Here is an 18,490-nt window from a genome sequence, read left to right as displayed (position 1 = left end):
GGTTTGTAAGAACCGAAATATATCCAAATAGACTGAAGTACAAATTTGAATTAAACCTTAATGCATCTCAATATTTACAGTTTGTGTCACTGGGTATCTGAAATATTTTAATTCGGATCGAATTCGGTTTTGGTTCTCTAATCATCAAAATTTTGAATAATTTGGATATTTAATCAATTTTGATTCGGGTTTGGTACTACTCTTTCGGATCGGGATCAGTTCGATTCTTCAGATTTGAATTTTTTATTCAGCCCTAATATTGATATAAAAAACAAATAGCAACATATTTTTGAACAATACACCCGCACGGGCGTGCGGGTCAAAATCTAGTCAGTATTTAAAAGAAAAAACTCTGAATTTAGTAGTGGGACTGAACCTAACCGTGTCTACCTGTTTACACGTTCCACGAAGCTGGAACTTCAGCATCCATACTTTCTCCCAGATCTACAATCTCATCCCACGAAGCTGGAACTTCCGCATCAGCAGACGTTTCCCCGTGGGCGTCCACTATACCCATCATTGTTTCAACATCTTCCACCATTCTCGCGGACTTTGCCGCCATGGCATCCGCGTCCTTCCTTGTAGTCGTGTTCGTTTGGTTGCCGGGGACAAAAGTAACAACACTGGAGACGCAGCAAACCCAAATCAGCCGCTAATACATTGCCGGAGACACAGAAAACTAGATGCTGATGACGCTGAATTATTCTGCGTCCATTTTATTGGTTACTAGGGTAAATCCGTCCTACGGACGGACGGAAGAATTAATAAACTAATATATATTTATTTAACTTTTTCAAAAAAAAATGATTGTTTAACACCTACAAAATTTACTTAATCCGATTTTTCTTAACTAAATGATTTAGAAAATAAATTAGTTAAATTTTGAACCGAACTCTCTCAAAGAGAGAAAAATTGAATAGAAGCATTTTCTGTTTTTTAATAAAACTGTAATGATCTGGTTTGCTTAACCAATTGGTTTAGTTAATGAATTAGTTAACATGTAAACCAAAGCATTTCTCTGGCTTTTTTAACTCTGTGTGTATACGAGTGGCTACATATATAATTATTTATCTTTTCGTCAAAACATAGCTAATTATTTATACATTTTCTATAGAAATAACATAGTGATTTGATCAAAAGAAACATAGTGATTAGTGTAAGGCTATTGTATGTTTTTCTTTTAAAATGTACTGACGTAAATGCATCATACTTATCACACTTTTTTTTTACAACCATCACACTCTATCTTCCTCTTTGAACTGGTTTAAACTATGCGCATAAGTCGGAGCCTCCTAATCATGTCGATATAGGACACCCACTAATCTTTGGGAGTCGTTTTCTTTTACTATATTCCCATGAATCCAACAATCTTGGTTTCCTAGAAAGGGAAGAGACAAAACTTTTAGTAAAGCAAGGTAGCCTGTAAATAGAACTATGTAGTCATAAAGCTAAAGATAACTATATATACCAGAATTAGCATCTTCACATAGTAGTGACGATGTGCTGGATGTGTGTGCCGTTGAATCAATATTCACAGAAGTAGAGCCACTCAGAGAATTTGAATTGTTTTCTTTTATTCCACTGGAGCTTATCCTATTACCCTGTATAAATAGCATGAACTTATCAAAACCACCATTAAAGACAAAAAGAGAACCCACTTTAAAAAGGAACAATATAATGTTGAGTGAATGGGTGTTTATATTCTAAAGAATTTTGTCCAAAAAAAAAAAAATTCTAAAGAATATATTAGTACAGTACCGAGAGAAAAGCTATACCTTAACCTCCAGTATTGAACAAAAACAATATGCATCAGTTCCATGTACCCATAAAAACAGAGGACATAAGCACTAAAAGTAACAAATCACATTTCATTTTCCTTATGTTCTCAAAGTAACATTTACTGTACAGTAAACCGGTAAAAATGTGAAATATGGAAAACATATGACTCACTGTTCAAGCATCCAGTAGCAACGCCTCTGGAGATTCTCATTGTCTTCCCGTGTGCATAGTAACAGTGTAACACATCAATGCTTCCAACCTATATATATATATATATATATATATATATATATACTTAAACAATGATACTCTAAAATAATTATTAAAAACAATAGTGAGGAAACATGACTGTAAATATATTATTAACCTTCAGCTTTTCGTGAGCCTCTTTCACCGTTTTACCATCTTTCTTCTTCCTCCAGTTGTGCCCATCTTTCCCAAAATATATGAGCACCTTCCTATCAAACAGAAAGAGTGATACAGGGAATTAAGATCGATATTAGGATGTTACATTGATAAACCGATACCAATATATAGAACACAAAGCCCAAATACAAATTAAGACCATCTATATATTCAAATCATGTCTGCATTACAAAATTGTAACATGTTCAGCTCTACGGTATCCGGAATAGATTACAAAACTGAAGTACCCTGATCAGTTCTACGGAAACCAAATTATATTACAAAACCGAAGTATCATGATCGGTTCAACAGAAACACTAACAGAACTCATAAAATGGCTAAAGAAACACGTGAGTTAACATCAATACAGAGGAAAAAAAACAATAACTCAAAACAATCGATATCTAGAAGAGAAAATCGGCTAGAAGAGAGATGAGGAGCAAGAGACGAATACATGAGAGATTGATAGCAGAGAATTTAGAGATCGCGAAAATGGAAAGTGAGTGAGATACGAACCTATTTACACACGAAGTCGACGTATGAGCAACGCAACCAGAGAGGTCGTAGTGGACTCACGAATTAAAGACACTGAGAGTAATTATGCAGGAATCGTAACACATCCGTTACAGAAACATAATCGCCATCATCGCCGCCGGAAAGAACTGAGAGAACGAAGGGGTAGACGTCGCTAGAAGATTAAGGTTTGTGTTCGATGACATGGTCCTTGGGCCAAAGACAATGTGTGTAATAAGCCCAGATTAAGCCAGTACGATGCAGAAATAACTCAGTACGCAGAGTTTCATTTAATCGCCACGTGTCGCGAAATCAAGCTCCGAATTTGTGACCTGTCAACTGACGTGTCAGCAAGAGAGAAACATCCTTTCTTTATAGTAATAGATTAGTTGCCGCCGCGTCTGGAAATCATTTAGGTGCTGTTCGTTTGGTTGCCGCAGCCATCTGCGTCGGCGTCGGCGGCAATTCTTTTCGTGACTCTTGTTCGTTTGATTGATGTCGGTAGCTGCGTCTTGACGCTGCATTTAGACGCTGCGTCTGGCGTTAAAAAAATTGGACGCAGATAAAACTCGCGGTCGCGTCAAACTTTCTGCGTTTATTTACGAAAAAAATGTTAAAAAAGTCCTCACCTTTTTGAATTGGACCATTATAATCCCCAGGTTCAAAGTAACCATGAAAACCTCAAACTTGTTATCGAATGGATCAATTAAAACCCGGCGTTAATGATACTAACAGAGCATTTAAACGCAGTTTATTTTCGTCGTTAATCAAAACGACGTCGTCCTCTGCTCACTAAAATAAAGCTATCGTCCTCATTATCTCTCAAAATCAACCAAAATCGAATTGGGGCTTTTTCTCAATTACGAACCCTAATTCGAGAAATCTCGAATCAAACACGACCAAACTCTATTTGCATCACTCTGCACGAAGATGAGTTCGGATTTGACGTCTGAGAGCTCAAGTGTGGTGACGTTTGATATTCGTGGGATTCCGAGGAAATTTGTTTGTGGCACTGCGACTACAACCTTCACGGCGGATACTGTCAAGAATCCAGGGAGACCTTTCTATAGATGTCTTACTCGAAGAAAGGTAGGTATTTTGCCTCTTTGATTATATTATGTAGTTGCTGAGTTTTTCTTAAATTTGAACATGAATCAATTGACCTAAAATCTTGTGGTTTTTGCATAGAACCATTTGTTTAAAGGGAAAAATGTTAAAAAGTCCTCACCTTTTTGAATTGGACCATTATAATCCCTAGGTTGCGAAGTAACCATGAAAACCTCAAACATTTTGTCGAATGGATCAATTAAAAACCGGCGTTAATTAGACTATCAGAGCGTTTAAACGCAGTTTATTCTCATCGCTAATCAAAACGACATCGTCCTCTCTTCACTAAAATAAAGCTATCGTCTTCATTATCTCTCAAAATCAACCAAAATCGAATTGGGGCTTTTCTCAATTACGAACCCTAATTCGAGAATCTCGAATCAAACACGACCAAACTCGTAGAGAAAAGAGATGGGTAATGCAAAGAACAAGAAGTCTCGACAAGGGAAACTCGGTGGTGCCAGTTCTGTAACGAAAAGAAAAGGTCGAGTTGGTGAGGATGAAGCTGATGTATGTAAGAAGAAAAAGAGCAAAACAGATGTAGTCGATAGGGAAGAAGAAGGGGAAATGAGCGAGGATGACTGTGATGTAGTCGGTGATGACGAAGCTGATGAAGCCCCAACCAACGAAGAAGTCCGTGAAGATGAAGCTGACGGTGATGGAGGTATCGAGGAAGAAGGTGGTCGCGATGGAGCTCCAACCAACGAAGAAGTCCGTGAAGAAGAAGCTGATGGTCATGGTGGTATCGAGGAAGAAGGTGGTCGCGATGGAGCTCAAAACAACGAAGAAGTCCGTGAAGATGAAGCTGACGGTCATGGTGGTATCGAGGAAGCAGGTGGTGGCCATTTGACTGTCTTCTTTGGAGAGCTTGCGAGGACTGATGATTGTGAGAATGATCAAGATAGTGGAGACGAATGGTATTGGGAGCATGAAAAAGAAGTTCTGGATCCTCTATCATCAGATGATGAAAATGAAGAACAATCAATTCCTAGTTTAGCCTACAGAGAAGATGTGGATCCAGAGGCAATGCTTGGACTAGGAAACACTTTCTCCACTGCTGAAGAATTCAAGCACACTCTTCTCAGGTATACATTAAAAACCCGGCGCAACATCAAGCTTTATCGGTCATCTTCTTTGAAGTTAGGTGGAAAGTGTGAAGATAGCTCGTGTCCCTCGAGGGTGTATTGTTTGTTGGGGTTGAAATCGGACAAGGCAAAGATGGCTTCCAAAATTTCCGTTTAAAAATTATTTACTTAAGAACTTTTTTATGGTTTTTCGGAAAAGGAAAATCTATACGAAAAGTTTGCGGAAAAATCTTGTTTTTAAGACAGCGACTCCTTAAAGCAACGATTTTCTTAATCAATCAACGATTTCTTAATCAACGACTCGAGGAATCGACGATTTAAGAAAATGACGATTTCTTAAAAGCAAACAAAACTTTGATATCAAAGGACCAAATCTCCGCAAACAAGCATCCGAGAGGATCATAGCCTTGCGGAAGGTTCGAACACTTGGACAACGGACCGTAATCCACGATATAAATCCAATCGCGATGGCGATCGGGTCACGGATAAAAGCTCGGTTGCTATAGCGAACGGATCACGAGACCACGCTCGGTCGCTATAGCGACCGAGCTCTTAACAAAGCTCGGTCGCTATAGCGACCGAGCCACGAGCAAAGTTCGGTCGCTATAGCGAGCGAGTATCCGTATATCGATCATTTTCCGAAGCGTTCAAAGTCTTTCGAAACGACGATACGACGTAAAACTATGCATTCTCGACTATCCGTATATCCGTTCTCCGCAACTCACGACCATCCGTTTCTTGATCTCTCGATCAAATGGAATCGTCCGTTTGGTTTGCGATAAAAAACCGCGGAAACTTAGCCTTATCGGAAAAATCATAAAAAAGTCTCGAATCAAAAATACGGCCCAAAAGAGGTCCTAAACTTGATTCGAGGCCTACTTGCTATTTCTTAAAAACCCATAAACCTTATGACGGTTTATGCTTGGTGGATAAGCATCAGTTTCCGCGGAAAAAATGGAAACTTTCCGCAGATAATCATGAAGATCGGAAAAAATGGAATAATCTCTTTTTTCGACTATGACGGCTTAAGGGCAAAAGGGGGAAGTGTAAACCGACCTTGGAGGGAGTATATAAGGATTTCAAGGCGAGAGGCATAGAGGCACCACTTCTTTCAGAGCAAACTAGCACTTAGAGCATTTTAGGCAACTTTCCGTTTTTGTTTTCGAGCTGTGACTCAATTAGGTTTAGCCACCTTCGGGTATTAGAACTAGGGATCTCGCCGACAGCTCTCGTAGCCGAAGCAAGTTGTCCTGTTGTTGTCACGCTTATACGCAGATTCGGAATAAAACCCTTCTTGCTCTCTTTTTTACGTTTTATATTTTATTTTTCCGTTGTTATCGTGTTCTGATTGCTTGACATGTGGTTTCTCAGAAATCCGGGACCTTCTGGGAAATTAGGGTTTTCCTAGTTTCCTTATTTATACGAAATATTGACGGTGCGAATTTCGGTTCCCACAGTTTGGCGCTAGAAGAAGGAGGGGAGGGGGGGCTATGGATCAATCTTACTCACTACCAGCTCACGCTCAACCAGACATGACTAACGACGATTCAGCGAACTTGCAAACTCCTCTAAACGGAGCACCCAAGGACGCCTTGAACACTCCTGCAGCGGATGTTTCCGCGGCTGACGCACCTGCTAACGCCGCGTCGCTCGACGAGTTCAAAAAGTTGCTTTCCGCCTACGAAAAAAGGTCGGAAGAGCAGGATAAACTCGTGGGAATCCTGACCAAACAAGTTCAAACCTTAACGGCAAGATCCCGCGCGGTTCTCCCTCGCGGAGCCACCAAACTCCGCGGAAGGAGGCTTGAGTTCGCGACCCCACACGATAGGCCTGGAACTTCGCAGGAACGTCCGTCTGGAAAAAACCCTAGCGAAACATCCCCCGTCGCCAAGGGCAACTCGGAAAAACCTCAGACATCCGAAAATGATACACAGGAGGACGAAATCGAGCGTATCGACTTGCAGCCTAGCGATGACTCCGAGGAAGACGCCGACGTCCCTCCAAGAAGAACCCGCAGCCGTTCAGCTCGGGAAAGTTCTCCGTTCGACAAACCCATGACGGAAGAAGAAGAAAACCTCTACTAGATCAAACAGGAGGAACTGGCCGAAAGGCAAACCGAGATTACTCGCCACGAACGCCGACAAGCTCAGAAAACCGCTGGAGAGGATCCCGAGATAAGCGATCTCCGTGATTACATAACCAAGACCGCCGCAGAAGTAAGGGCTGTGAAATCACAAATCCACCATGCCACGAGTGCCGCCCCAGAAATCGACAGGTTACTCGAGGTGGCTCGTAAAACACCCTTCACCGCGCGGATCTCTGAAACTAAGGTGTCTAATCCGGGAAAACTCAAGATACCAATGTATAACGGTACTACCGATCCCAAAGCGCATCTCCAAGCGTTCCACATCACTATGGGAAGAGCCAGGCTTAGGGAGAGCGAAAAAGACGAAGGCTACTGTCTCCTGTTCATCGAAAATCTCGAAGGAGCGGCGCTCGAATGGTTCTCCCGGTTGAAGCGAAACTCCATCGGAAGCTTTCGTCAACTCGCGTCGGAATTCCTCCTCAAGTACTCTATGTTCATCGATAGAGAAACTTCCGATGTCGATCTCTGGAGCTTAACTCAGGAAGAGGGCGAAACCCTCCGAGAGTTTATAAGCCGCTTCAAACTGATCATGGCGAAGGTCAGCGGAATCAGCGACAAAATCGCCATTGATGCTCTTAGGAAGGCACTCTGGTACAAGTCGAAGTTCAGAAAGTGGATAACGCTCGAGAAACCTCGCACGATCCAGGATGCCCTCCACAAAGCCTCAGATTACATAATGATCGAAGAAGAAAACCTCTCGTAACGACAAGTACGTCCATCACGAGGGGGAAGAACTTCAGGGCGCGCACAATTACGCGATCAATCCGGAGCAAGGAAGGACTTCGGGAAATACGTGGAACCGTAACCAGAGTTACGACAAAAACGTATACTGCGAGTTCCATCAGACCGAAGGTCACTCCACGGCTAACTGTAAAGTCGTAGGGGCGAGGCTGGCCGCGAAGCTTCTTGCTGAGAACTCTCCGGAGTAACCAGCGTCAAGGATTTAATCCTCGACTCCGACCGTCCGCCAAAAACCAACAAGAATCCTCCGCGGAGAACTCATCACCAAAAAACAGGCGGGGGATAAGCGCGAAAGAAGACCAGACGATCGGGGAAACGATAATTCCCGAAGGAGGGTCAACATGATCATAGGAGGATCCCACTACTGCAGGGACTCGGTTTCAGCCATCAAGGCCTACCAACGGAAAGCCAAGTCAACTGCGAAGTATCCTCCACGGTCACCTCCTCAAGACGGACGGAACACCTCGATAACATTCACCGAAGAAGAGGCGTACGCAATCGACCAACCTCACTGCGATCCCTTGGTCATTGATCTCGTAATAAGAGATCTCAAAGTCGCAAGAATACCTATCGACACCGGAAGCACTGTAAACCTAATCTTCCGCGATACCTTGAGAAGGATGGGCGTCGAGCTCGGAGAAGTTACTCCGGTACCGAAACCGCTCACGGGTTTCTCCGGACAAACGTCCATGACCTTGGGATCGATTCAGCTACCCGTCATAGCAAAAAACGTTACCAGGATAGTTGACTTCGCGGTGGAAGATAGCCCGGCTATTTACAACGCAATCATGGGAACTCCATGGCTAAACGCTATGAAGGCCGTTCCCTCGACTTATCACTTGGGCATTAAATTCCCAACCAGGACTGGAATTGCCGCAATATGGGGTTGTCAAAAACAATCGCGACTTTGTTTCCTAGCGGAGCATAAGTTGAGACAGATCACGACAACCTCTACGGTTAAACGCAAGCGAACTCAGCCTTCCGCCGAAGACAAAGAGACATCTCCCGCGGAAGCAGATACAGAGATCGGAACCATCCCCAACTCCGAAGACAACGTCACAACTCAACGGGAAGAGGAAAATCCCGAGGTGAACGTCGACCCCGCAACTAAAGCGGTCGACGGAAAACCAACCGACGAGTAAACATACTCGCGGCATGAACAGAACTACGAGATGGCTTGATCCTCGAAAGAGGTACGTAGGAAGCCCGTCAAAACCCGGCGAGTTCAGCTATCCCCCTCACCAAAAAGAGGGGGGAGTGGGTACATATACTCGTATACTCCCACAAAAAAAAAAAAACCGCATTTGTATTCAAAATTTTCGAAACTATTTTAATAAAACTTACTTTCTCAATTTGTCGATTCTTAAACACATAGACACTTCGGAAAACGAAAAACGTATCCTCAAGAAAACGCGAGACGTCGCAATTTTTACTGAAGATATTTAGTTCGTATCATCCGTCAAAATAATCCATCAGCGACTTTAAACGAAATAGTCCGCCCGCGACTTTTTAAAAAAAACATAAAAACAAACCCGTCGATTGGCCCCGACGGGCAAGTACAGAGATATTTCACTCAAGCAAATTCGTAGTCTGATCTTTTCACAAGATCCTGTTGCATCCGTCCAGCACTTCGCAAAGGAAGTAGCTCGATTCGTACCTAGACAAATCATATAAGCCGATAACACTTCGCGGATTTTAAAACGATAAGAATCAGGTCAAAATCATAAAACAGGCAAAACGAAAGCCGATCAGTCATCGCAAAGCCTCGAAGCTGAAAGTAGACCTAGGTCTTGCCCTAAGCCCAGTCTTGCTGGCACTTAACATCTCACGGACATAGTATCAAATACGAGATCCCAAAATATGTCTCTTAACGCTTACACCTAAAAACGCTCGCTAAAAAGTAGCATACGGACCAAACGGCAAACTAAGAGTTAGGATACGAAGTGACTACTCGCATTCTGCCCTCTACACTTGGCGAAAGTTTAAATCAGATCATAAAAAGCAAACTTATTTCATATTAAAAGCCGCACAAAGGCGGCAGGGATTCGAAGCCTTAAAAGGCCAGTCCCGAAATACATAAAATTACGCGACCTACTATGGTCGCGGCATCAACAGATAGAACGACCACACTCGGCCACGAAAATACAAAGATAAGGGAAATACATTTTCCCGATAAACTCAGTAGAGGATAAAGTCATCCGACGAAGAAGTCCCAAACTCCGTCGGATAGGTTACCTCATCATCACCTCCCTCCGCTTCGGTCGCGACCTCCACCGTGTCGGGAGAAACTGGGATCGGCTCCCAGAGTCCCCAGATCCTTTCCTCGATAGGGGGAACAAGCGACTCAGCGTGAACATTGTCCTTCATGCCATCTTGCATGAGGCTCAACTCCTCTTGGTAAACATAATCCCTATGTTGAGTCCTTGTGAGAGATCCAACCGATCCGCGACACTCGCGGAAATCACCTACCGCGGCGTCGGCAGCCCGGAGATTATAAAACTCTTCCTGGAAACGCGTCGCCCGATTCTGCATCTCGGCGGCAATCTCCCGCTTGGCCTGCCTCCTCGCCCGGCGAACCTCTCTAGTATGATCGGCAGCAGTCCTTAAATCCCGCTCCAAGGTCTCTTCCTGGAGTCGCGCCAAGTCATTCGCGTTCTTCTCCGCTTTGAAACGCCAGATCCTTGATTCTCTCTGACTATCCAACAACGCCGTGCCAAGATAATTCATCGCCTGAGAAATTCGAAAAATAGAATTTTTATTCGGATAAACGAAGAGAAACTAACCCAGTTCACCACGCGAGAAGCCTCCGCCAAAACTTCGGGTCTTTCCTCTGTATCCTCCGCAAAGGATAACGGGACAGGATGATCAGGAAGACCGAAAAAGAAGTCATCAAGGTCGGTAATCTGCGCGGCGCTTGAACCGCTCCCATCGCCAAAACCTAGAGACGGATCCCATCCCGGAAGTGGAGAATCGTCAGCAGGAAAGTCGTGATCCTCGACCTCGATGTCTTTATTCTTCTGCGGCAGCTTGGACGACCTCTCAACCAGAACGCGCTCCGGGAGATGTTCAACGGGTGCAAAATCAATCTCACTCTCCGGCTCGAAGTCAAGGTGAACCCATCGGATCGCCTTCCGAACTCTCCGACGAGTAAAACTCGTCCACCAATGATCACCGCTCCTCATCGCGTCTCTCACCTCCATAATATATCTAGGCCAAGGATGGATTACGCTGATGTGCGGGAGGGGATTTGGAACTGTCCGAAACATCGGGATAAACTCCTCCGCGACTGACGCAGCGTCGAGTCGGACGTAGAAGAATAATTGCAGCCTCAGAAGCGCCTCAAAATGGTCGGCAGTAAGGGATAGGCCGCGCTCGTAACTCAGAATTACAAGCCCGATAAGGATCTCAAAACTCGTAGGGCTTAGTTGGTTGAACGAAACCTGAAAACGGTCCAGTACGCGGACGATGATCTCAGGAATCGGAAACCAAATACGGCAGCGTGACAAAATGGCCTCGTAACACGTGAAGTAGCCCTCCGGAGGATAGTCGGCACTCTCTCCGGCCCTAGGAATCCGGAACTCAACCGCGTCCGGGACTCCGGCAAACTTCCAAAGCGTCTCGAGGAAAAGGTCAGTGGTCTTGCTCGGTAAATGATTCCCCGTTTTCCGAGATCGACAGATCGGGAACTTCTCCTCTCCGGGACGTTTGATCCGATCACTGCTTGCTCTCCAATACGCGTCGCGTTCAGCCGCATTCGGAGGAAGTTCGAACTCGGCTTTCGGAACGAGGAGCTCTTCGTCCTGGTTGCAATCAGGAGAAGAAGTCATGGGAGCCTTCTTCTTAGAAGACTTTTTCCGCTTTTGAACAACTTTGACATTTTAGTGAGGGATTTTCTTTCTAAATTTTTCTCTTGAGAGGATTCTTCAGAGAAGGTCTTATGAAAGATGGGTAAGTAAAAATGAAAGAGTTACCCCCTTTTTATAAGCTTTAGAATTTACTATTCAAGTTCGGACTTTTGGAAACCAACTTGGCCTAAAAACTCGCTTAAACTCACCGAACCATACGACAGAACCTTGTCAACCCACAATTCTACCGCACTGGGGGGCTAACTGTTGGGGTTGAAATCGGACAAGGCAAAGTTGGCTTCCAAATTTTACGTTTAAAAATTATTTACTTAAGAATTTTTTTACGGTTTTTCGGAAAAGGAAAATCTATACGAAAGTTTGCGGAAAAATCTTGTTTTTAAGACATTGACTCCTTAAAGCAACGATTTCTTAATCAATCAACGATTTCTTAATCAACGACTCGAGGAATCGACGATTTAAGAAAACGACGATTTCTTAAAAGCAAACGGAACTTTGATATCAAAGGACCAAATCTCCGCAAACAAGCATCCGAGAGGATCATAGTCTTGCGGAAGGTTCGAACACTTGGGCAACGGACCGTATCCACGTTATAAACCCAATCGCGATGGTGATCGGGTCACGGATAAAAGCTCGGTTGCTATAACGAACGGATCACGAGATCACGCTCGGTCGCTATAGCGACCGAGCTCCGAACGAAGCTGGGTTGAGGACGCCATTCTTGAAGAGGTTGAAGATGCCCTGCCTAAGATTGCACGACTTGAAGCTGAGGTAGCTAAAGTAAAATCAGATGTTGATGATTTAAAGGGCGTGATAACTGAAATGATGGAAGAGGTTATGAGAACTAAAACAGAGTTGAAGAGATGTGAAGTGAAGATGAAGATTGGGTGTGTGATCGTAAGCTTGATCAGGATTGGGTTCATAGTTGGTTTGAAGAACTAGAAGTTGTTTGTGTCTTTTTCAATTGAAAACTGAGTTGTTTGTTGTCTGTTTTGGGTTGAAGTTGTTTTGTTTACTTTAAGGTGAAAAACTAAGTTGTTGTGTCTGTTTTAAGGTGAAGAACTAAACTGTTGTTGTTGTTGTTTGAAGTAAGAAATTAACTTGTCCTGCTTGTTTTTGAGACACAAACCAATCCGAATAGCTTTAAATATAACATAAGTGTCAAACCACTACAAAATAGATCCTAAACCTTGAAACATTACATAAGTGTCAAAGCACTAAAACTTCAAAATAGATTCGAAAAACTGAAACAAAGACAGAAGCCAATCCGAAAATATTAAAACTGAAACAAAGACACATCTGAGCCAATCCGAAAGTACTAAAACCATCGTCCCCATCCCGACGCATCTGAGCTAGGTGGTGCATGTGTGGCTTGTTCCCATCTCTCTGACCCTTGTGGCTGTGGTGACACTCGTGGCTGTGGTGACACTCGTGGCTGTCGTGGCTGTGTTGATTCTTGTGGTTGTGCCGGTTGTGATGATGATGCATGAGACTGTCCCTGGTTTGGTTGTGACGATGATGCATGAGACGACTGTCCCTGGTTAGGTTGTGACGATGATGCATTAGACTGAACCTAGAATCATAAAAAAAAATCAAGTGAGCATAACAAGATTAGAAACAAACCAAAATCATCTTTAAACTTGCCTGATTTTTCCTAGGGCGACCTCGTGGTTTCTTGGGCTGAGCTTCAACAAAATCATTCTTACATGTCTTCTTGTTGTGATTCTCTTGCTTGCAATTAGAACATGTAACGACACGGTCAGCACGAAATAGCTTCGTACTATCAGTTGCAGATACTTTCGGGCCCTTGTTAGAATCTGTCTCACCCTTGCTCTTAAATCTATCATGGTTCTTTGGTCTCCCCGGGTTACCTTTTCTCCAAGGTGGTGGGAGAACACCTAATCTACCCGTCTCAGGCTATAACTTCTTCCCTTGAACAGGCCTTACCCCCATGCTATAGGTTTGACGCCACATAGCTATGGTATAACAAGGAGCTACAAAGTCAGCAAGCTTTTTACCTCCTTTAAGGATCACATAAGCGGCATGAATGCAAGGAATTCCAGTCATTTGCCACTGGATACACCCACAAGTAAGCTCATCCATATCTACAGCATACGCCACACCACCATAATCAACCTCTGTGACTGGACCAACTGCTGGAAAGCTTAAACAATCCTTAGACCCTGACTCTACTTTAGCCATCTGAACATGCGTCCTCTTTGTGAACTTTGTCTTCGCATTTTTAGCTATTACAGCCCTTTTGAAATTTCGAACCATACACTGTCTCCTTATATCCTCTAGCATCTCCAATAATGGCTTTCTTCTTGCTTCACGGATAGTTCTGTTGAAGGACTCACATAGGTTATTCAGATTATCGTTGCACAAGGTTCCTAATTTGAAATATGTCCTGCACCAAGTTTCTGGTTTGGTGACTTGAAGAGTAGCATAGGCGCCTGGATTGTAATCTTTCAGCTTCTCACTCCACATTTTAAAATCTCCAGCTGTATAACTCCTTGCTATTTGCCAGAAGAGTCTTTGTAGCGTCATGTCATGGCTGTTCTTCTTCCAATTATCGAAAATGTGTCTACAACACTGTCTATGCTCAACCTCTGGAAGAATACTGTGGACTGCTTTAACTAAACACTGCCAATTACATGAATGAGACTGTTAAAACACTGAGATATAGATGCTTTAAGCACTAAAAGCTTTAAGAAAAACAAGATCAGATGCTTACCTTTTGTTTATCAGACAATATAGCATAGCCTTTGCCATCCTTTAAGCCCAAGTCATTTGTGAGGTGTCTCACAAACCAGTCCCAATTCGTGTCATTCTCCACTTCTACTACTGCCCATGCAATAGGAACAATCCGATTGTCTCCATCACGCCCTACAACAGCCAAGAGATGACCCTTTATGTCCCACTTCAGAAATGCTCCATCTAAACCTATTATTTGTCTACAGGTAGTCTTCCAAGTCTCCTTCTGCGCATGAAAGCAGATATAAAGCCGGAAAAACCTTTGTTTACTTCCCACTGTCGGCCCAGGGATGGTTTCAATATCCATTGTAGTGCCAGGATTGGTTCGCAAAATCTATGCTTGATAATCCCAAATCTTGTTGAAGTGTTCCTCGTGGCTTGCTTTTCTTTCTTTCATAATCTTTGTCTTCGCATTTCCACAAGCTTCCACATTCACAAACATCCTATACTCTCTCTGGATCTCAGCAGCAATTTCATGCTTGGTGATTTTCGGATTCAATCTCAGCCTCTCAGCGAACAACATGGCTATAGTTGAACACTTCAGAAACTTTGAGTGGCTTGTTATCTCACACGTGTGCTCACTCACATAACCTTTGATCATCAGCTTCTGTTTGCTCTTCTCATAAGAACAATACACCCTCCAGGGACACGAGCTATCTTCACACTTCCCACCTAACTTCAAAGAAGATGACTGATAAAGCTTGATGTTGCGCCGGGTTTTTAATGTATACCTGAGAAGAGTGTGCTTGAATTCTTCAGCAATGGAGAAAGTGTTTCCTAGTCCAAGCATTGCCTCTGGATCCACATCTTCTCTGTAGGCTAAACTAGGAATTGATTGTTCTTCATTTTCATCATCTGATGATAGAGGATCCGGAACTTCTTTTTCATGCTCCCAATACCATTCGTCCCCACTATCTTGATCATTCTCACAATCATCAGTCCTCGCAAGCTCTCCGAAGAAGACAGTCAAATCGCCACCACCTGCTTCCTCGATACCACCATGACCGTCAGCTTCATCTTCACGGACTTCTTCGTTGTTTTAAGCCCCATCGCGACCACCTTTTTCCTCGATACCACGATGACCATCAGCTTCTTCTTCACGGACTTCTTCGTTGGTTGGAGCTCCATCGCGACCACCTTCTTCCTCGATACCACCATCACCGTCAGCTTCATCTTCACGGACTTCTTCGTTGGTTGGGGCTTCACCAGCTTCGTCATCACCGACTACAGCACATTCATCCTCGCTCATTTCCCCTTCTTCTTCCCTATTGACTACATCTGTTTTGCTCTTTTTCTTCTTACATACATCAGCTTCGTCCTCACCAACTCGACCTTTTCTTTTCGTTACAGAACTGGCACCACCGAGTTTCTCTTGTCGAGACTTCTTGTTCTTTGCATTACCCATCTCTTTTCTCTACGAGTTTGGTCGTGTTTGATTCGAGATTCTCGAATTAGGGTTCGTAATTGAGAAAAGCCCCAATTCGATTTTGGTTGATTTTGAGAGATAATGAAGACGATAGCTTTATTTTAGTGAAGAGAGGACAATGTCGTTTTGATTAACGACGAGAATAAATTGCGTTTAAACGCTCTGTTAGTCTAATTAACGCCGGGTTTTAATTGATCCATATTCGACAAAAAGTTTGAGGTTTTCATGGTTACTTCGCAACCTGGGGATTATAATGGTCCAATTCAAAAAGGTGAGGATTTTTTAAACATTTTTCCCGTTTATTTACCTAATTACGTTTTTTCCCTTAATAAAATTCATTATTTACGTAAAATACCTAAACCCTAATAGACGCAGACGCTCTCTCCATCTCTCTCGATCTCTCTCCATCTCAAGCCTTCTCTCCATCTCAACCTCTCTCTCCATCTCTCCCTCTCCATCACGAGGCTTTCGACACAAACCCATCTCAAGCTCTCTCTCTCTCTCTCTCTCTCTCTCTCTCTCTCTCTCTCTCTCTCTCTCTCTCTCTCTCTCTCTCTCTCTCTCTCTCTCTCTCTCTCAACGCATCTCTCTGTTCTCCGACAAACCCATTCTCTTTGAGGTAATAGTCACATTCTCTGTTTGACACTGATAGTGATGGTCACTGTTCTAATTGATGGTATGTTGCAGATTCTCCAAGTGTGAGATGAGTTGATGGTGCAATGCGAGGATTGTTCTGAGTGCCAACTGCCAAGTGTTTTTGATTTCGTGATGTGATCGTGATTTTGTGTTGCTGCATTTTGGTTTGAATGTGTTTGTTTACATATTACTTCTAGGAAGCTTTACTGTTAGGGTTGGCTAGTGATAGAGTAAAGGTGTAAACTTTTTGTCGTTTTAGGAAACTTGATATGGGTTTGTTTACTTGGCCTTTGATTCAATGCTGAGACTTGATTGATTTTCTTTGTTAGTGTCAAAGCTTCTATATTTTTAACAGCAGCAGATATGAGTTACTGTTAGCTTGTCGACTTTTTATTACAGATCAGTTTGTATGTGCGTGCATTTGTGGTCTCTGTTCCTTTGATTATTTAGGATATGGAATGCGTTAGATGGGTTTGTATCTTGTGAGGATGTTTTACTTAGTTGAACACTAATACAAGAAAGATCCATTGATCTGCAGCTTTGTTTCATTTAGTCTCATTGCATATTTTTTTCTATCTTTTTACAGGTCTCTCAAGCTCAGACTCTCTCAAGCTCAGACTGCTGCTGTTCTCGAGGTCTGTTGTGATAGTCTAGATGTTTGAATGGTTCAAGCTTGCTCGGACTACCATTGTTCCTCTCCAGCTTGCTCAGACCATGTGATCTTTTCTCATTATTCTCTTGTTGTACAAAGAAACTTGTCATTGTATTGGAAAATCTGTATCAAAGAACAGAATTTTGTTTCAAATCTCATCTATTTCCTTTTAGTGTATGTGTATCCCATAAAAACAAATTTAAAATACAAAATTTTCTAACGAAAAAGCAAATCAGACGCCATTATTGGAGAGAACAGATTAGCATACAAACAGATACAAAATTATAATTTTTTAATACTTTTATAGATGTAAATATATTTAAACTACATTTTATTTATTTAGAGAGTTTTGAAGATTATATTTTTTTGGTGAAATTTAGAGAGTTTTAGTTGAATCCAAAGGATTCTGACGAGTTTAGTAGGAGAATTTGGTAGGATTTGGTAAGATCTATTTTTTAATATTTCAAGAATAAAATTATTCTGGATAATTAATTTGGTAGGATTTGGTAATTTATTTCATCTTTCTTGATGTCCACTTTCGTACACAGAAAGAAGAGTGAACAAGTCTCCATTATAGTTGCAGGATTGAACAAGTCTACAAAGATAAATGAGCTCAGATCCTAGTTTAGTGTTCTTGTTATTATTAGACTCATTTCATCGATCTCTCTGCTTTTCTTTGATGCACATTCCCTAGCTAGAAAAATATGTCCACTTACCTCAAGCAATCAAAAGTACATGATTAAGTCAATCATCAATAGAGAAGCAGCTTGGAAAGGAGAGTTTAAAGCTGCGGGTCTAGCTTGGATCTGTTCTGACTCAGCAGGAAATATCATCATGGAAGTATCTAGCACAGAAGAATTTGTCTCATGAGCGCTAGTTTCAGAAGGCTTGGCGATCTGGAAGGCCATCATCACAGCTCGGAACTCAGGGTTCTCCAACGTTGTCATTAAGTCAGACCTCAGATTATCATCAGAGCTATCAATAAGAGAGAAACAATCAAGGAACTTTTTGGAATATTGCATGATATCCACAATTTAGCCTTCGATCTCTCATTTATCTCTTTTACTTATGTCTCTCGCTCAAACAATTTAGCTGCAGACTCGCTTGCTAAGAGAGCGTTGTCCTCTTATTCCTCTGCTTTGTAAACTCTGTTTTAAATTATTCAAGTAGCCGTTCAAAAAAAAAGTTGTGCCTTCTGATTTTTTATATGAGCTGAGTGTTGCATATGCCAAATCCAGATCCGTAGACATTCAGTGTGATGAAAGGTCGGGTCTTTAACCAAAGACTTCATAGTTTCAGATGATGAAAGCTTTGTTATATCGTATCCAGTGTTGCACATACCAAAGAAGAGCAGAGGGATCTTTCTTAAATCATAAACAAAGT

The 18,490-nt window shown here is 42.5% G+C and overlaps 1 long non-coding RNA gene across 1 annotated transcript; it reads right to left on the bottom strand.

Annotated features, from left to right (window-relative positions):
* Nucleotides 1-1,086: 1,086 nt before the first annotated feature.
* LOC108831199 (uncharacterized) lies at nucleotides 1,087-2,930 on the bottom strand. The gene is made up of 5 exons (XR_008941354.1): nucleotides 2,701-2,930; nucleotides 2,147-2,237; nucleotides 1,951-2,038; nucleotides 1,469-1,601; nucleotides 1,087-1,378 (listed from the first exon to the last, which is right to left on the bottom strand). It is a non-coding gene; the product is annotated as an uncharacterized LOC108831199 (long non-coding RNA).
* Nucleotides 2,931-18,490: the final 15,560 nt, after the last annotated feature.

This window comes from Raphanus sativus, chromosome 2 (assembly GCF_000801105.2).
Source record: "Raphanus sativus cultivar WK10039 chromosome 2, ASM80110v3, whole genome shotgun sequence".
Lineage (NCBI taxonomy): Eukaryota > Viridiplantae > Streptophyta > Magnoliopsida > Brassicales > Brassicaceae > Raphanus > Raphanus sativus.
The sequence above is the reverse complement of the archived record's forward strand: the minus strand, read 5'-3'. Positions and strand labels throughout refer to the sequence as shown.